Here is a 20,460-nt window from a genome sequence, read left to right on the forward strand (position 1 = left end):
TTCTACAGCAAAAGCTGTGCATATATACTGCATTTGGAGGTAAATGTGGGCACTTAAACACCTGAGGGAGAGGTGAGGACAACAATAACGTGTTGTGAAGCCAGTTGGACCAGATTACATATGTCCAGTGGACACTTGTGTAAAAATTAACTGCTATGTGTGGGGCGACATTTTGTTTTGGGAACAGATTACCCTTTTTTTTCTAACGTGAGAGTGGGATGTTGGGGAAGGATAGTAAGTATATTTGGAAGGTAGGTTAGATAGGAAGACAGGTAAGACAGAAAAGACAGCATACAGGGATGGTATATGACACATGTGGGGGGTAAACACCTTGGACAGGGAAGGGTGTTTGGTAATCAGAAGCACATGAGTCCCCAGATGGATACAGTGGGACAGAGGTCCCCTCCCATGGGCAGTCACCACTGCACCTTCACTGCCCCAAAGGTGGCTGTGCTGGTGGCTGAGTAGGAAGGGCAGAGTGACACTCCAAATGCTCCATGCAGCCCTCAAGCTGGCATAGTAGACCTCCCAATTCTTTGCAGAGCTCGCTATGCACCAGACCTGGCTTTGGGTGATAAGATCCTATCAGTGCCCGGTCCTAGGGGCGGGATGAGCTCCTTCCCCTGAGGTGGTTCAACCTGAAGATGGTGCAGGACAAGCAGACAAGGAGGTCCCTGGGTGGGTCACAGAATTGCTGGGGTCCAGTGCCACGGCCAAATGAGGTGGGAGAGGTGGATCTGCTGGGATCGGTCTTCCCAGATGTGTTATGGTGTTGCAGTTTTAGAACATATGTTGGTTATTAATGGTAAACACATTCCAGGATTAGTTATAACAGCATGCATGTGTATTCCCATTAATCCAAAACAACAGATTTGGAACATTTGCATAGCAAACAGAAAACATGCATATATGGAACGACAGTGGGCATTACACCGGCATGCAGGTTATATTGATAGCAACAGGCCACCAATGATAGTATTTGAACAGGGAACATTAATTCGAAAACATTTCAACATTTGTAGAACAATTGGACACATGTCCCAATGGTAGGTTTGGTGGAAAACATACCCATTCATTTGGTATTTAGATTATTGGTGAAGATAAGGTGGGGTAGAGAGAGAGATGTCAATTAACAACTGTACATTCTTGCAGTGATCACAGCTTTAATGATCATTGCTCTAATCATTACTCTACAGGTACTATTACAACAACCTATATCCTTGGGTTGGGCAGTGGTATGTTTGTACACAGTATATAATTACTCTTTCTTATAGCTACTCTATACCTTCTCTTACCTGGAAGACCTGTGGAGGGAATTTCTGTTAACAATACCAGCCTGCTTCTACCCATATTCACATAGTCAGGGTTACATAGGTTCATAGGTTCATAGGTTCATACTAGGCTATCTGCCCTAGGACATTTATAAGCCTAGCCAGAGTGTGTTTGGCTTTCGCCACCCATTTTAAATTAATTTTGCTATGCCCTTTTTCGAGGTTAGAATACTGTGCCTCTGTCTAACAGTGACACAGAAGTGATACCCGGGGTAAACCTACGATCTCCCATCCACTCATCCAGATTCCTCTTGAAGAGAGTCAATGAGGGACTCTGCCTAACCTGGACTGGGATTTTATTCCAGAGTGAAGGGAGCCTCTGGGTTATGAATCTGTCCCTCCAGCATGTCCTATTTATTTCAGTGCTGAGGTTCAAGTCTCTCGAGCGCATAGCTCAATGGGATTTGGATTTTCTGAGGTGCAGCATGTCCATTAATTCCGGGTTGGACATGGCTTTATACGTCAGGCACAGATCGCCTCTGAGCAGGCGGTATGCCACTGAGTAGAGCTGGAGTTTCTTTAACCGGGCAGCATATGGCATCTGTTTGAGCCCTATGATCCTCTTGGTGAGGTACTTTTGGGGTCTTTCCAGTTGCTGCAGGTGTCTGGTAAGGTACATCCCAAAAGGGGCATTGTACTCTATTATGGGCCTGATGAGGGATGAGTAAAGAGGCACGATGACCTCCCCTGATCTAGATGTGAATCCCTTCATGATTAGGTGGGCTATATAAAATGTTTTTCTAACCACTTTGGCCATGTGGTTGTCAAATGAGATTGCTATCAACTTGGGTCCCCAGGTCCCTAATTACTTCTTCTGTACTTAATGGATTACCACCTATGTGGTAATTTGTGGGCACTTTGTTTTTGCCAAAGGGGATGACTATACACTTTTTGGCGTTTAGTTTGAGGCCATGCCTCTGGCACCAGTTGTCTGTTTCTATGAGGCCCTTTTGGAGGATGCTTGTGTTGGCTGGAGAGTCGATTATGGCGCCCAGTTTGCAGTCATCTGTGAACTTAGTCAGCCACAGTCCTTCCGTGTTGGCTGTGTTTTTGCTTTGCAACCGTCATGTTCTAGACTGTGGACCATGAATCTGGGGCACATATCTGCATACTTCTCAGCTGTACAGATTTTCACAGATTGTCCAGATTTTAGGCTCATATTTTTGGCCTGCTCCTCTTTTTTACTAGCAAGTCACAGGGATGATCTCAGGATTGAAGTCACTAAATAATGACATAATATTTGAGTTTCAGACTTCAAATCCTTTAGAATGTTAAAACTAACCCTGTTACTCTCTAGTAACTTACTTTATAAGGGCAATATTTAAAATATGTCCCTATTTGTCTCCCCATTTTGTTAAGATTTGTCCAGATTTTTGGTATTAAGAGGTTGAGATGTATACAGATCTGGACAGTCTGTGAAAATCTGTACGGTTGACAGGTGTTTGTGCATTTGCACACATTTCCTACTTCTGCAGGATGCTGCTGTGCCTTACGGTGCTTTAGCAATACGGGGGGGGGTGTCACAGAAGCTGTGACCCCCCCCCGTATTGCTTTCCTTTTTGCTGGTTTTATTTCAGTGTTCGTGGACACTGAAATGATTTATTTTACATTTCAGTGACCGTGGACACTGAAATTCTGGCAGATCAGAGCTACACCCTAATATTATACAAGTACGGCTGAGAAAGTACCATACGGCACTTTCTGAGCACAGGGGGTGTGCCCTCTGCACTCACACACATAACCGTGTCCATAGTAGTGCACAGCAGCATGAATATGCATAGCGCGCTGCTGTGCTTCATGGGAATGGTCCCTTTTGTGCAAGAATAAGCTATTCTTACACAGAAGTTTCCTGAATCTGAGAGAGTATAATCAACTTATATTTGAAAAATTTCACAAGATATGACAGAGATTAACAGCATTTTCGTAGAATCATGTATGCATTATATTGTTGTATCCAAATATTTAAGGCTTATTACTTTGTAGTACATCACTGAATATTAAGATTTAAAAATGTTTGACCCAGAAGAACTAAACATATGAATCATTATAATTATATCCAAATATCAATGGTGATTTTCTCTACTGAGTCTTATAAATATTTAAATCTACTTTGCTTTAATCAAATACTTTATTTGTATATAAACAGCAAAGATGTAATTTGAAGAAGAGGGACATAACTATTATATTTCAGAATCTGAATGTGGAAATGTAATTTTCCTATGCATCTTTACCACATGTTAACACTTTAATGCTTTTGAGTTAGAAGAATTAAAACACATTTATTATTTTAAATATAATTAAACATTGACATTGATTGTATGTATTTAGTACTAAATGATTGAAACCCACTTTTTTGTTAAAGGATTTCTTTCTCTACTTACCTTTTATTTTTATTATATGATTTAATATTATAATCAAATTAATTAAATATAGTAATAACTATATAATATACATTATTTATTATATATTATATATTTATATGAAAGATTCTTGCAGATGGATATGTACATTATATACTACACATTCTTTTCAATTTAACATGTACTAAAGCATCCCTTATATTTAACAGATTTGAGTTAATTTTAGTTTTAGACTTTTAACATTTATTTATTTATTAGTTTATTTATTTAAAGTTTTGACCAGGTAAGTGAACTAGTCAAAAGATTTATTTCATCCATGACCTGTGCCACACAGAAAGTAACAAAGTACAATCAAAATATAGATAAAACAAATTATAATAAGATTCAAACACATTACAAAATGTTGGAAGTATAGTAAATATACAGACATGTATTTAAAAAAGATACACGCAGATTAAAAAATACAAATGGTGCAAAATATAATGAGTACATTTAAAAATAAATTCGAAGCAGGAAATGATATTCATGTGGAAATGTGAAAATACCCATAAAACATATTTCTAAAATGACAAAAAAAGACCAAAGAGCAGTGAATGTCCAGCATTATTTTTATTCTTAAAAGATGTTATTTACAAAAAAGACAAGATTCCCAGCTCCCCATGATATGAGAGGAAAGTACCCTATTCCCCACAGACTTGCATATACCAATTTCAAAGATTGACATACATCACAGAAAAAGGAATATTCTGAGGAAAACAATCTCAGTCTTAGTATAAGTTAGTCTTCAGATTCAAACAATCAGTATCAGTATTCTGTTGCTCACACTAATGAGGCAAAATATTTCAAATTGTTACTAATAAATGTGATGGGACATTTATTTTTGTGTACTTTGTTACTGCCTGTACGACTTGAGCCATCCCTAAAAAAGATCTTTAGACTAGTTCACTTACCTGGTTAAAACATCAAATAAACAAACAGATATGTGCTAAATGTATTGCTAGACTGTTAACATTCTATCCTGTCTTATATAAATAATAATTCAATTTTTAGGGACTTGATGTATTTGTCGGCAAAAAAATAATGTAGATATTTTGATATTTTAATTACAGTAAACATAACATATCAAGACACACATCTTCAAAAACATGATATTGCTACATTAAATTAGTTTATTTTAAGCCTGTTTTAACAAAGGGCTTTCTTATTTTATGGGAAATAAATGTTTATAAGTTTAGAATCACATATATGCTTAATGATATATACTGTATGATTACTTTGATCATTACTGATTATCAAAATTATGTATATAAATTGGAAATTTGTACTGCATTCCAAGACTAGCAAGATCAGATAGGAGTCCCTGTGGACTATGATGTTTGCAGATAACATTGTGATCTGTAGTGAGAGTACGGAACAGGTGGAGGAGACCCTGGAGAGATGGAGATATGCTCCAGAGAGAAGAGGAATGAAGGTCAGCAGGACTAAGACAGAATATATGTGTGTGAATGAGAGGGGGGATAGAGGAATGGTGAGGATGCAAGGAGTACAGGTGGCAAAGGTAGATGAGTTTAAATACTTGGGATCAACAGTTCAGACTAATGGTGAGTGTGGAAGAGAGGTGAAGAAGAGAGTACAGGCAGGATGGAGTGGGTGGAGAATAGTGTCAGGAGTGATTTGTGACAGGCGAGTACCAGTAAGAGTGAAAGGGAAGGTCTACAACAGGGTAGTGATACCAGCTATGTTATATGGGTTGGAGACAGTGGCATTGACAAAAAGGCAGGAGTTAGAGCTGGATGTGGCAGAGTTAAAGATGTTAAGATTTGCACTGGGTGTGACGAGGGAGGACAGAATTAGGAATAAGTATATTAGAGGTTCAACCCAGGTAGGAAGGTTTGTAGACAAAGCCAGAGAGGCAAGATTACATTGGTTTGGACATGTGCTGAGGAGGGATGCTGAGTATATTGGGAAAAAGATGCTAAGGATAAAGCTACCAGGTAACAGGAAAAGAGGAAGGCCTAAGATAAGGTTTATGGATGTGGTGAGAGAGGACATGCAGGTGGTTGGTGTGACAGAGCAAGATGCAGAGGACAGGAAGAAGTGGAAACAGATGATCTGCTGTTGCGACCCCTAACGGGAACAGCTGAAAGAAGATGATGATGATGATTCCAAGACTAGCAACAATGTTTGGAAATGACTGGTAAATATAATGTTAGATAATACTAGATTAAATTTAATAATGGAATCCTTTAATTGCATATTTAATATGCACAATAACAATTAAAACCTCAGTTACTCATCAAAAATGCTGAATTATTAGTGCAAACCTTTAACTAAAAGACCTGAATGACTTAGGAGATGACATTTATTTTACACGTTACTTATTTATTTTTGGTATATAGACTAAAAATAGGTGCAGGATAAATTTCATTCAGTCTTTTAACTAAAACTGGCTACTTCAGGGATGTTTGGTGCCTGTTACTCTGATCTCATTGCATTTTTATTTAGACTTAGAATAATTAAATATAAAATAGTCAAAAACTTGCATTTGTATCCCTTCTTATAAAAGAATTCACTTCTAGAATATTAATTGCTTAAACAGCTTTACCTCCTCTTCCATATGTAACACAAATATGTAAAATGCATTCCACATGTGTTTACTTATAGTATCCACCTCCCTTTTGCAATGTAAAGTGCTTTATTTACAGATTGAGATAAAGAAGCTACTAGATATAAAGCTCTCATGTTAGCACAAAACAGATAGTTGTGACACATTTAGAAAAAATTGAAAGAAAAAGACAAAAGCATACATCCCTATAGAGACTTAAATCACAACTCTCCTTATTTGGGTTTATATTAGAAACTTGAAGGTCTTGTCCAGCGAACACGAAAAGTGCGACATGTATTGTGCGAACCATGAAAACAGCGAACATTCAAATCCAGGAAATTCGAAATTTCAATTTGTCAATTTGTCATAGTTGGCCTGTCTGCAGTATAGCTCCGTAAGGTAAGTGTGCAATAGTTATGGACCTTAGGGTTAGGGTGTGGGTTAAGGTAAGTGCATAGATAGGTAATGTATTTAAGGTTTAATGTAGGGTTAGAAGTAAGGTTTTGTTAAGTGTATGTGTGTGGATTATTTATTTTGTTTGGGTATATCTCTGTAGGGTAAGTGTGCGATATTGATATTATTGATAGAAATCTGAGAAATGTATGTGTTAAATCTGTTATTTGTACACATGCTAATTTTAAGAATTTTAATATATTTAATTACACAGAACTTGATATTAATGACACCTATTTTGAACTGTTTTCTAAAGGTCTCAATTTCGTCTCCAGGAATAAATGTGATATTAGTGGATTATTAATTGATGTTAAGATGTTTTTGAGGAAAATGAATTTAGAATTAATTTGTGGTGACATCTCAGTAGAAGTTGATTATTCCAAAGAACTAAAGAAAAAAGCACTTGGAACCCACCTACACATATACAATTAAGACATTTTGAGAATATTATTTAGAATGAATTGAGACAAGCTATTAGAAAAAATAGATTTATTCCTAATCTTACATCAGGAAAATTAACATAACTTAAAAAACTAAGAGAGAATTCTAATCTGAGAATAATGAAACCAGATAAAGGGGGAGGGGTGGTACTTATAAATTCTATCACATACGAGGGCAAAATGTTTAATATATTATTAGATGAGTCAAAATACGGTAATGTTTCCATAAATGAAATCAATATTGGCTACAAGAGAATTTACACAACATTATATGATTTGTTTCTAGAGGGGCTTATTGAATACAGTATGTTTGAGTTTTTACACAACAATAAACCAACAATTCCATCCATTTTCGGTATTCCCAAAGTGCATAAGAACTTAGAAGATCCTCCCTTACGCCCCATTGTAGCAGCAGAAGACTCTGTTATTTCCCCTCTAGCAAGGTACATTGACATTAAATTAAATAATTTAATGTTCAAGGGAACATCCTATTTGAAAGATTCATGGGATTTTTTAGAAAAAGTGAAGAGTATCACTTCGAACAATGAGATTATTTTTGTTGCTATTGATGTGGTAGATCTGTTTGGTTCAATACCACATAATATAGGAATAGAATGGTTTGAAGAAGCTATAAGATATTCCTAAAACTTAAAGATGACGAAATTTATGTTTGTGTAAATTTAATGGAACTGGTTTTGAAATGTAATTATTTATTTTTTCAAGGGGAATATTTCCATCAACTAAGTGGTGTAGCTATGGGGGCAAGATGTGCTCCCATATATGCTAACATGGTTTTAAACACTTGGGAGGAAAAATTCATTTACAATAGTGTATATAAAGAGTGTTGGAGTTTACATAAACAGTTTTTAGATGACATTATTATATTGTGGAAAGACAGTATAGAAAAGTTAAATGAATTTATTAAATACATTAACCATACCACTACCTTTCTCAAATTTACCCATGAAATGGATGCAAATACTATTAATTTTCTTGATGTGACACTAGAAAAAAATGGAGATAATTTCAAGTCAAACATTTTTAGGAAAAAAACTTTTTCCAATTCATATCTACATTTTAAAAGTGGACATCCCTTACACCAAAAGAGAAGCATTGTAAAGGGTCAAATGGTTAGGATTTCAAGGATGACATTGAATGATCAAGACTTTATTAATGAAATGGAATTTTTAGTTGACATGTTTTTGGATAGGGGTTACCCATTGGACTTCTGTAACTGCATTAAAGAAGAAGTTATTCAAGGGAGAAAAATTAAGTTTGCACCTATTTTGAATTATAGTCCCCCTATTAGTGATGACCTTAGAATATTTGAACCTGTAGAGTCAAGAAAAGATAAACTATACAGGCAGTCATTTATTACTGATTTCAGTGGAGATGCTGGCATTATTAAACAAGTGTTTTACGGAGAATGGGAGAAATTTCTTAATATCACTGATCTTAATTTCAACAAATCAAAAGATTCTTTTAATATCATTTTTAGGAGGGGACGTAATTTCAAAGATTGGTTGACAGCTCAATATAAAGTGAATAAGAAAAGCACAAAAGTAGGGGGTACCTATTCTTGTGGAATGTGTTCACAGTGTTCATTTATGTTTAATTCACATAATATTTTTATTGAAGCAAGACAAAGAGAAATCATAGGCAGAGTATATAGTAATTGCAATTCTTTTGGAGTAGTGTATATCGCGATTTGTGAAATATGTTCAGCCTTCTGTATAGGGAAGACGGAGAGGAAGTTAAAAAGGACGGTTTATGAGCACCTTAATGACATTAAAAATAAGAAAGAAGTCAACGCACTATACAAACACACGAATATCTGCCCCTTAGCAAAGTACAAATTTTTCATTTTAGAAGAGATTCGGAAAGATGAGAGAGGTGGTTTGTGGGAGACCCACATTGAATACCAGGAATTATACTGGCAGATTGTCCTGGAGGCAAATAAATTCCCAGGTTTAAATGACAACATCTCACTCACCCCAGTTTTAAAATTGAGAGCAGCAAAATTGTAACAATTTTATCATAACTTTATCACAGGTGTCATATGCATATATTTATATATATTTATATATATTAAAATGAACATTTTTAATAATAATTTTTTCATATTTATACACTCAAATGTACACATATTTATTACATCAGTTAAGATTTATAGATGTTATATGTGTATATTTATATATTAGATTACATATCTATTTTTTATTATATTTATTATATTTATTGCATTTGTTGTATATTTATTATTATACATATACAGATTTTACATATATTTTTTATTCAAGGTGTCAGCTATATTTAGACGACTTAAGTTTTTTTTACCAATTCATTTATTTTACATGTATATTATATTTATATTTATATCCATTCCACATATTTACTATAAAAGAGGAAATGTATATGCATACATTATTTTGACCACTAGATGGGAGTATTGTTGCACTAATGAAAGGTTATTTATAATACATGGTAAAATGTTTTATATACAATTAAAAATAATAAAATGTTTTTTATCAAATGTTTTTAATGCATTATACATTTCAATACATATTAAAATATATGTTACATTGGTGTACACAAATTGATTTAAATTATTGATAGGTCATTTCGATTTTCATGCTTTTAGTTTCAAATGAATTTTATTAATATTCATGAGGATTGTTTTGTATAGCTTTTTATTGGCTAGTTTAAAAGGTTTGTCAGCATATATATATGTGTTAATTGCAATTTTTTTGTGTCTAATGAAGTCTTATAGTTTTTGACGAAAAACGAGGTGATTGTTCAAACGTTTAACCTTACAATAAATTTAATAGAATATCTCGGCTGTCCGGTGCGGTTTGTCCTCTTCACAGTGTTTTTTTTGTTTGTAAGTGTGCGATAGTTACAAACCTTAGGGTTAGGGTGCAGGTTAAGGTAAGTGCATAGTTATAGTGTATGTATGTGGTTTATTTATTTTGTTTGGGTAGGTAGTATGTCACGGGTGGTGGTGTTGGCTGAGTATGACGATTCGTGAATTTAAATTTCGCAGTTTACGGCGTTCAGTGTATTCGCGGTTCTGTAAATGTGTGTCACTCTTTTTGTATTCGCTGAACAGGACCTTCAAGCTTATAATATGAACCCCCATATTTATACTGGGCAAATCAGATAATTTACAAGCTAATCTTCAGAATCAGTGAGACCAGTGCTCTCAGGGAAGCATGCAGCCTTTAATTATACCACTCTTCCAGAACGAGAAAAAAAGAAAAAAAAAAGAAATAATCTACAAACCTGAGAGGAACTAAAATCCACAACCCTCCCCTCTTATACTGTGCAAAGTACTAACTTGCAGGCTGAGCTACAGAAGTAAGTCAAGGAGAGTCAGGGAAAACACAGCAGTTGGCAGTTACACTGCTGCAGACTGAAAGAAAGAGAACCAAGACTGACTCATCAGGGCACCACCTTTTTAGTCTATTCTTTCTTCCACAGGCATAGCTGGCATTGTAATTCTTGCAGAGGTAAGTAGTTAAATCCTGATATTTTGTCCCCTGTGTAGTATATGCAAACTGCCACTCAGTGATGGTCAACTCCTATGTGTAGCTGGTGTTTGCTAAAACATATACATATGTATATATGGAGCATGGGAGACTAGCTCTTTGCTCTACAATGTCCATTAGCTCTTTGCTGTACAATGACCATTACCCACTCTTGCTGTTTGTAGATAGTGGGTACTCTTTGCAACCCACTGCCTAAAGTATGATCACAAAACATATGTGATTTACAAGCTCTAGATTGGTGTACATGGTATATGTTTATGTAATTTTTGAATAGATTCCACACTGGCATCAGCATCAACCTCCATTTTCCCATTTTATTCATGGGGTTGGGGTGTTACATCAACAGTGATTGGAGGATAGGAAAGGGATGAAAAGTTGAAGTAAGCAGAGGTTAGAATAGAATGTGAGCTACTAAGGAATGAGCAGGATGGAGGTGGGAAATGTGGAAAATAGTCTGTTTGTTGGAAAGGTGATCATTTTTTTATACATAGAGAGAAGATAATTTGGGGAAGGAAGTGAAGCACATAAGAGGAAGGCAAAGGGTCATGTTAAGTATCAAGGGAGGATAGACATGACTGACAGGGTGTGGGGTTATACTGTGAGGGAGGCAGAACACAATGGTGAAGCAGACCTCAAAAAAAAGAGGAAAGACAATGTTGTGGGGAGTAATGAGCAACCACCAGTGACAGGCATGGAAACAAAAGGGAAATGAATTAGGATGAGATTTTTTCAACTGCTGTTTCTGCTATCTGTGAACAAGTGGTTCATTACTCACCACCCTGTGCACATTCATCAATAAATACTGTCTCAGTTGGTGAAGACAGTGCTGGACAGAGACATCACTCAACAAATTGCAGGAGGAGATTCTCCATTTGGCTGATTTTGGTATCCAACCTCTTATCAATAATCTCTCCTACATCTGCCAGCTGCTGATGGTTGCCAAAGGTGTCACCTGTGCTGGCACTTCTACCAGTGGTTACAACTCTATAAACATCTGGTGCAGGGTTACCTGAAGTCTGTAGTGCAGGTAGGGAAGTAGGTGTGTAGATTACTGTGGCAGGTCAGGATATAGGGTTCTTCTGCTGGTGGTGTGGTGGTGCTTCAGTAACCATCTCTCTGTGACTGACAGGCCTTGCCAGAGTGATGAGCACAGATTGTGATGCAGCTGCATATAACCATAAAAGAAATAGAGAGAAACAAAAGGATAAACAAATTAACTGGTATCTAATGGACTGGATAGTGAAGAAGGGTGGAAGGAGTGAAGTAGTAATATAATGAAAAACTGAAGCTGATTTGTATTTTGACAATGACACACTTAAACAAAATAAACTTGAAGGACCACAAATTATGTATCAATATAACAAGGCTGTTACAATTCATAGGTATGAGGGGGACCTGAAACAACATCTATCATCACTGGCAATCTGACAGGCAAAGAGTAAACATGTAGTACTTGGACAAAGCAGGGGTCTGTTGTCTGAGATGCAGTAATGATGTTTTCATAATTGTAGCTATATAAGAAAACCATAATGGTCAGCCATACATTTCACTCACAGGTTATAAGCAAAGGAAGCAAATATATTCACAAAGATATCTACCCACCTACAAATGTCATCTATATATACGTTTCCCATTTAATGCTATAGTCAGCATTATGAGAGACAACCCTCATCTGAAATACTTTGCAATAGTACAGCGGGGGGTTGAACCCACATGCAGTTTCATAGATTAGTACTAGGCTAACTGCCACTATTTCCCATTTTGAGCATAGCCAATTATTCCACTTGAGAATCAAACACATCACCTTGTGTTTGTAAGGGAAACACCTTAGCCATTATGCCAACCTCTCTGTTCTTTCACAACTTGGGACCACAGCCTTGACATTCAGACCCACTTGTCCAAGTATATGACAGGATGCATGAACAAAGACAGTAACAACATTCAAAGAACATACTGCTGTCTTTGACCTATGGCAGATATCACAGGACTGGCACGGATGTCTCACTATACTGCTTGGAATGAATCTACCTTATTGTAAATATTACATACAGATGGACAAGTGTATTATTATGTTAAGCTAGTGTTCTCTGGGATTGTTAGGATGGGTGTTGGTTCATGCCCCCCCCCCCAAAAAAAAGTTCTTTTGTCAGGAAAAATGATTTGTTATCCCTGTAATACCAATGGACTACTATACTGTCCATATGTGTACGATCCTTAAGTAGTAGATTGCTGGGCATTTCACAATATGCAATAGAGGAATCTATTTTTTGCCTATCACCTGCAATGGGCTTATTTGTAAAAGGCTTATGTAGTGTGGCAGTTATTATATCTGCTATGCAAACAGGCAGTCCTGGGTTTGATCCCTGTGGAACCATTTTCTTAGTGAAAGACAAACAAGTTTTCCCTTAAGTATGAAAGAGAATGAGGAAAATTCACCCTAGGAATGAAATTCATAAAAAAATGTCCAAATAGATATGCTCATACTATGAGGTTAGTCTGGTATGTGGTGCAAAGGGTCAAGGCTGTGAGGTGTAGATTCTGTGCTACAGGGATTGATTCTCTTAACCATCACTGACCTTCAGTGTGATCCTGAACAAGTCACGTAACCAGACAGTGCAGGCAACTGGGAATTTGAGCTAGGCAGCTCAACGGTCCCATGGGTTCCATGCCTAGTGTCTATCTATGAAACTAGAGATGTATGCGCTGAAGCAAATATACTCACCATAGCATTCTGTTACTCACTCTAATCCACTCCTATGCAGCTGACTATTCACTTCAATTTCTTCTGGGGTTACAGACATAAAAAGACCACTGTGTAATATTTTCTGATGATGAAATGTCAGATTGTATGTATAGCTAAGATAAGTTATACTTACAGTACGCAGGTGGTCACTGCTGTATAAGTTCATCCTCTCACTGGTGCAGAAGGTCTGGACTGTGGCACCTCATATCACTGTAATGTCAACAGCACTGTTTCTTCATATGTGGGATGCTAGCGGCACAGGTGACAGACTAGGCCAAAATATTCTAGGCTTCTGTCTTATACTGACAAAATTAATAGCCCTTGTCCAGGAACCTCTGGATAATCCTTATGAAGGAAGTCCAGAAAAAGTCTGGAATCTTCCTTACACCAACTCTGAACTCTAAAAGGAGTACTACCCTCTCTTTCTCCAGCTATGATGTCTCACCTTGAATAACCTTGGTGAAAATGACAGAAAATTTGAGCCCATTTAAGTTTTCATGTTTCCCATCTGACTCACACCAATGGACATTGATAGGCATCTCATTTGCATGACAGACGGTGGGCTATGATAATATAGGTACTGTAGTATTATGGTTCACAATGGCTCTGTAAGGAGTGAAATATGCCCATCCTGTATCCCTATGGTGTACACTAGGCTAACAATCATTACAGCCCCTAAAAGCCTAGCCATGCAACCCAAATGTGACCCAGAAAATTGGTTTGTATTAAATTTATAGGGGAAGATTTACTGACTGCCTCTGTACATCAGAGACATAGAGCCAGGCCAGGGGTGAATTTCTGTTTACACATCCACTGGTCCAAGTTGCACTTAAATAGGGACAGGAAGAAACTTGACATCTCATGGATGGGAAACCTGTTTTAGAGATGGGAATTCTCTGAGAAACATAGGTTCATAGGTTCATAGGTTCATACTAGGCTATCTGCCCTAGGGCATTTATAAGCCTAGCCAGAATATGTTTGGCTTTCGCCACCCATTTTAAATTTATTTTGCTATGCCCTTTTTTGAGGTTAGTATACTGTGCCTCTGTCTAACACTGACACAGAAGTGATACCCGGGGTAAACCTATGATCTCCCATCCACTCATCAAGATTCCTCTTGAAGAGAGTCAATGAGGGACTCTGCCTAGCCTGGACTGGGATTTTATTCCAGAGTGAAGGGAGCCTCTGGGTTATGAATCTGTCCCTCCAGCATGTCCTATTTATTTCAGTGCTGAGGTTCAAGTCACTCGAGCGCGTAGCTCGATGGGATTTGGATTTTCTGAGGTGCAGCATGTCCATTAATTCCGGGTTGGACATGGCTTTATACATCAGGCACAGATCGCTTCTGAACAGGCGGTATGCCACTGAGTAGAGCTGGAGTTTCTTTAACCGGGCAGCATATGGCATCTGTTTGAGCCCTTTGATCCTCTTGGTGAGGTACTTTTGGGGTCTTTCCAGTTGCTGCAGGTGTCTGGTAAAGTACATCCCAAAAGGGGCATTGTACTCAATTATGGACCTGATGAGGGATGAGTAAAGAGGCACGATGACCTCCCCTGATCTAGATGTGAATCCCTTCATGATTAGGTGGGCTATATAAAATATTTTTCTAACCACTTTGGCCACGTGGTTGTCAAATGAGAGATTGCTATCAACTTGGGTCCCCAGGTCCCTAATTACTTTTCTGTACTTAATGGATTACCACCTATGTGGTAATTTGTGGCACTTTGTTTTGCCAAAGGGATGACTATACACTTTTGGCATTTAGCTTGAGGCCATGGCTCTGGCACCAGTTGTCTGTTTCTATGAGGCCCTTTTGGAGAATGCTTGTGTCGGCTGGAGAGTCGATTATGGCGCCCAGTTTGCAGTCATCTGCGAACTTGGTCAGCCACAGTCCTTCCGTGTTGGCCTGTACCTCCGAGAAATATATACCGAACAAGAGAGGTCCCAGGACTGAGCCTTGTGGGACACCACTTGTAACTGGTTTGGAGTCTGACATTTCTCCAGCAATTCTAACCATGTGGGTTCTGTCCTTGAGCCAGTTTGCAATCCATCTAGTGACATAGGGGTTTACATTTAAGCTGGTGAGCTTATCTATAATGCCCGAGTGGGGTATTGTATCGAAGGCTTTGCGAGGTCCAGGTAGGCTGTGTGGACCACCTTCCCTCGTCAATGGCCTTGGTGACTGTTTCAAAGAAATCAACCAGGTTTAAGAGGCAGGATCTGCCCTTAACAAAGCCGAACTGGGTAGGATCCAGTGTCTGTAGGTCCCCAATATCTTTATTTATGAGGTCCATGATGATCCTTTCCATAGCTTTGCAGACCAAGCTAGTCAGGCTTATGGGGCGATAGTTTCCAGGATCCATTGAGGCACCACCTTTATGGAGAGGGACCACTGTTGCTGTACGTCACTCTTTGGGCACATATCCTGTAGTAAGGCTGAGATTGAACAGTAGTTTTATATTTGGGTTTAGCTCTTCTTGGAGTTCATGTAGGATGCAGCCCGGGACACCATCTGGTCCCACTGATGCTGTGTTTTTTGCTTTGGAGAGGGCTGCTCTTACCTGAGCATCAGAGATATCAGGGGGGCAGCACTCTGCTGGGATAAATATTTGCCCTTTTGGTGGGGGGGGGGGTTTGTGCTGAACCTATCAGCTAGGATGTTGGCAATGTCTGTGGGTTCAGTGTATTTTTTGTCATTTTGGACTAATTCTGAGCATATCTGGGAATTACCACCCAGGTTCCTAACATAACTAAAGAAAGCCTTGTGATTATCCTTAGTGTCCTGTGCAATTTTTCTCTCGAAGCTGGCCTTAGGCAATTTTATGAGTGCCCGTAGTTTTTTGCTAATACTGATCAGTGATGCCATCCCTTTTTGGGATTTTGCTCTATCATTTAGTAGCTTCCTCCTTCTATTGTATAGTTTGTTTATGGCTGGGGTCCACCAGACAGGACGTCTGCCTTTGGAGGATTGGGTCTTGGTTTTATTTGGGATTGCATGATCCATGCATTCCTGAAGGTGTTCATAGAATGCGTTTATAAAGGATTCTGCGGTCTGGGCCATATTTTCCACAGGCCCTGGGGCTTTGAAGGATTCCACCTCAATTTTGAGGAGTGTGAAATTTGCTTTAGGGAAGTTTTTCACTGTGGTTTTCTGGGCAGGGGGTGGGGTCGGGATGTGAATATCCAGTGAGATTAGTTTATGGTCTCATCTTACCAGTGAGGGATACACTTCTGGTCTGGAGCATAGAGTCCCCATGTTGGTGATGATCAGGTCCAGTATGTTTTCCCCTCTTGTGGGAGTGGTAACAAGTTGTTCCATAACATTTGAGTTTATAAATTCTAGGAACCTTTGGGCTAGGGTGTTGGAGCTAGAGTAATGCTCCTAGTCTATGTTTGGGTAGTTGAAGTCGCCCAATATAATGGTGTTTGGAGAGACCTTCATATTTTCCAGTGTTCTCAGAAAGGCCGAGTGGGGTTCCTGGGTTTGGGAGGGTGGTCTGTAGCAGGCTATAAACTGGAAGGCAGTTTTACCCACTGTTAGTTGCGCATGGATAGTCTCTGATGCTTCGTGCTTTGCCACCAACCTGGAGGTGTGGGTATCTTTGATGAATATCGATACTCCCCCTCCTTTTGTGGTACTGTCCAAGTTTTGGGGCCGAAAAGCATGGTATGAGGTATAACCTGGTAGTGCTGGGGTGCTCTCGGGTGCCCTGAACCAGGTTTCTGTTACTGCACAGATATCGATGTTCTCCATGCTAAGGAGAGTTTTGAGTGCGTGCATCTTGAGGTTTAGACTTCTGGCGTTGAGTAGCATTACTCTTAGTTTCTTGTCCCTTGTGATACCTATGGAGGTGGGTTTGTCTTTTGAGCCTTGCCTAAAAAAGGCACTATGGGGGTAGCAAGAGCCTTTGCCAGTATCCGAAAGCTCAGGGGTGACAGGTGCAAGCCGTCCCTAGCGAAGCATCGTGGCTTGTTGAGCATATCATCCCAAGCTGACAGGCATTGGATCCCCTTTGAATGACACCAGTACTTAAGTCAATTGTTGAAATTGATCACCTTGTCTTCATATTGTGGCATCATTCTTGGTGAGGATAAGATGCTACTCAAGGTCAGGGTCATACCGGCCTGGGCTACATGCTCAGAGAGCTCCTTTATGTCTCTTTTCATGTAGTCCAGGGAGGTACATCTCAGGTCATTCACACCAGCATGGACAATGACTGAGTCATATTTGTACTTGCCTTGGAGTGACCTGAGTGCTTGTGTTATGTGATGGATCCTAGTGCCCGACAGGCTGCTCAACATGACCCTCTCCTTGTTCAGCCTGGTGAGTGGGACGTCAGTGTGCCTGACGATAGAGTCACCTATTGCAAGTGTATCAGGTGTGTTGTTTAGTCTTAAGGGCTGTGACTGTTCGGCACACTGGCTTTGTGAGATATGTGTTGCACGTGTTTTGTTTTGGGGTAGCGGTTGCTTGGGTGTCTGCTTTGGAGGTCTCTGCTGCTTAGGCAGATCTTTATTTAGAGCCTCCGAGTATGTTTTTGTGTGATTATGTGTTTGGTTTGCTATCTCTCTCTCTCCAATATGTCCTATTTATGTTGCAAGCAAAATGTAGGCCTTTTAATCTAGTAGTTCTGGTGGTGCTGATTGTTTTGCATATGTATAAAATGTTCATCAAAAACAGGGTTCAGGGATGTTGTATATGCCAGCCAAAGATCACCTCTCAGAAGTCTGTACAATACTGAATAAAAAGACAAGGCTTTGAGGTGATCAGCATAAGACATTGTATTTACTCCATGTATTCTTTTTGCAAAGAAACTATGCGATTGTTTCAGTTCCTGCATGTGACTAATCAGGTAAATACTGAAGGTGGCATTATACTCTATGATGGGCCTGATGAGGGCCAAGTACAGTGGTATGATGACTCCTCAGACCTAGATGACGTGCCCTTGTTTATAAGTTGAGCAACATAGAAGTATTTTCTTATTACCTTAGACACATGTTGGTGGAAGCCTGGGTTACTATCTAGATGTGTTCCTGGATCCCTGCCTAGTGAATCAACTTTTAAGGGTGTTTTCTTGATGATGATGATGTAGTTACCTGTGGTGGCAGACATCCAAAAAGGTGCTAGAATGCATTTCTTGGTATTGTGTTTTAATCCATGGCTTTGGCACCAAGCACTTGCCTGTATTAGACCTTCATGAAGAGTGTTCTCATCTTGTGGGCATTCAATGTCTGCTCCCAGTTTGCAATCATCTGTAAGCTTGGTTAGCCATAAGCCTTAGACATTGGCTTTGTGATCCAAGAAATAGATTCTAAAGAGGAGCAGGCCTAGCACAATGCCCTGGAGGACTCCACTGGTGACTGACCTCATTGTGAAAGTGGGCTCACTGGATCCTATCAATGAAGCAGCTAGCTATCCAGCATGTTATAAAGAGGTTTATACCTAGTTCTGTAAGACTGTTGACAATGCTTGAGTAGGGTATTGTATCAAATGCCTTAGTCAGTTCTTGGAAGATGGTATGCACAATTTTCCCCTCATCCATTGCCTTAGTGACCTTTTCAAAGAAGTCCACCAGATTCTATAGGCATGACCTTCCCTTGTCAAAGCCAAACTGGGATGGAGGAAGCATCTGGAGATCTCTTATCTCCTTGCTGATAATTTCCAGGATAATTATTTCCATGGGATTGCAAATAAGACTAATCAGACTAATGGGTCTGTAGTTTCCAGGATCTGTTGATGATCCTCCCTTATGAAGGGGGATTGACCATCATAGTCCTCCTTTTACATGGTATAAAGCCTGTTTATAATACTATAGTTAAACAATAACACCATGAGTACAGAGAACACATATTTTAGACTATTTGGGAGGCATCATGGGATGTTATTGGGGCCATTGAGGCCATGTTCTTGGCAGACAGTACATGCTCACTGGTTGTAGTTGGAAGGGTTATGTTCAAAGGTATTAATGGGGTATGGCTGGGGATGAGAGTGGTGTAAAGCTGAAAATGACTTTGCTAAAAGGTTCATTATATTGCCAGACTTAGTGCATGTGGCACCATTAACCAACAGTTCAGGACATTGCTGGGTGCTGCCCTTGATGTTTCTGACGTAGTTGTAGAAGCCCTTATTGTTATATTTCACCTAGGAGGATAACTGAACCTCAAAGTTGGCTTTACTTGACCAAATTAGCCCTCTTAGCTGCCTATTTACTTTGATGAGAGAGTTTTTATCTTTCTGGGAATTATCCTTCTTGATTTTTTTCTTAATCGTTTTCCTTTTGTTGTATATCCAGTTTAATTTGGGATGCCAATAAGGGTTTCTGGGGCTAATTCTCACATTACATCTGGTAGGTACAGCAGCCACCATGCACCCATTCACATGGTTGTGCAGAGTTTCTTAGAGAAGTTCAGCAGTGGCTGGTGTATTCTTGGGGTTTGTAGGCACCTATTTTTGACAAACCATCACTTAATAACAGGTAATTTGCCTTGGAAGAGTTCTTAACGGTTAATAGTTTTAATGGGATTGGGGTTACAGAGTTGATTTTGATTTCAAAGGAGACAGGTTTATGGTCAGAGCTTACCAGGAAGGTGAAGACATTGGGGGGGGGGGTGCAGCATTCTCCCATATTTGTGAACAAGAAGTCCAATATGTTGGAGCCTCTAGTAAGTCTGTTCACTATTTGATCAAGGGTGTGTGCTTGTATTGACAAAGTCCAGGAATCTGTGCCTGTAGATTTGAGAAGGTGTAGGATTCCCAATCCATAGATGGGTAATTAAAATCTGCCATGAGTAGGGTGTTAGATTTGATGGTAAGTGTCTCCAGTTGGTCCAACTATGCATTGCGAGCTTCATGGGACATGGAGGTGACTTATAGCTGGCTAGGATATGGTACAGGATTTTATTTATAGTGGTTTGCACTTGGAGGAACATTAGCGCATCATCCTGTTTGACCACCCTAGTGGCATGCTGGCAAGAAATGA

This window comes from Protopterus annectens, chromosome 2.part2 (assembly GCF_019279795.1).
Source record: "Protopterus annectens isolate FY-2018-M chromosome 2.part2, PAN1.0, whole genome shotgun sequence".
NCBI lineage: Eukaryota > Metazoa > Chordata > Ceratodontiformes > Protopteridae > Protopterus > Protopterus annectens.